The sequence below is a fragment of the Etheostoma cragini genome, chromosome 24, assembly GCF_013103735.1.
Source record: "Etheostoma cragini isolate CJK2018 chromosome 24, CSU_Ecrag_1.0, whole genome shotgun sequence".
Classification (NCBI taxonomy): domain Eukaryota; kingdom Metazoa; phylum Chordata; class Actinopteri; order Perciformes; family Percidae; genus Etheostoma; species Etheostoma cragini.
In genome coordinates this window covers 955,243-956,294 of record NC_048430.1, presented here as the reverse complement: position 1 = coordinate 956,294, position 1,052 = coordinate 955,243, and the positions used below count along the sequence as shown (strand labels likewise).

The window sequence follows — 1,052 nt, the reverse complement described above, 5'->3', positions numbered from 1 at the left end:
CAGACATTAGAGTCAGACACTTGATTCACAAACTTAATATTCACGTTACCGCCATGTAATATGGAGCAACACGGGGAATAACACAGATAACATCTAAAAACAGATATTTTCTCACCACTGACATAATAATGGTGAAAAACTCTGGACGTCTTTGGAGGTTATGAATTTGGAGGTGAGATGATATATTTTAATTTCCAGTTTCCCTGGTTTCATTGTACATTCAAGAAAGAGCTGTCAGTGATAATATTCTCACCATGACCCAGGAATCCGATCCTTGTGTGAGCAAACTCAAAGCAATAGCAGTAAGTGCAGGACATGGATATGTACTGAATAAATATAGAAATTAATAGTATTTAAAACAGAATTGTTACGGATAGATGTGTCCTATGAATATAATATATAGATAACTAGTATTGTGAACAAGATTTACAGCTGGATATGTACTGAATGTAATATACAGATAGATATTACTATAAACAGAATTTTTACAGATATGTACAATGAACATAATATACAGATGGTTGTTACTATAACAGAGTTTACAGGTGAATATGTACTATGAATTTATACAGATAGATATTACTATAAACAACATTTTTACAGATCGATATATATAATTAGTTAGGCTAAAATGAGCAGTATAACAATGATTTAAAGTTTGGGCAGAAGCTATCTGAATTAAAGTGCAGTGGAAAGTAATTGCATATTACAGTTAAAGTAAGATATTGCAGATGTTTATGTAAACATTTGTTACTGTAAATAACCAGTCGGTAGTGCAAATTGAAATACCAGTCAAACCACGTCTGGCATGTTGATGGTTATGACAAGTTAAAACCATATGGTTTGGTCTTTAGTGGCTGTATAGACGGCTACGCCCCAAACTACTGTGGTTGGTGTGTGGAGCTAGCAACGATGATCCTAGTCCCACTAACTAGACCATTTGATGACACAATTCAAACCAGGAAGTGTAAGAAATCCTGGGTGGAATTGATCTTGTACAGAACATCAGAGGTAGATGAAGTAAATGTAAAATATAACATAGAGTGAAGCTT

The 1,052-nt window shown here is 33.8% G+C and overlaps 1 protein-coding gene across 1 annotated transcript in view; it reads left to right on the top strand.

The window, feature by feature from the left end:
* Positions 1-1,052, top strand: part of LOC117939261 (SLAIN motif-containing protein 1-like) — a 23,781-nt gene that overhangs the window by 22,078 nt on the left and 651 nt on the right. The window lies entirely within an intron of this gene.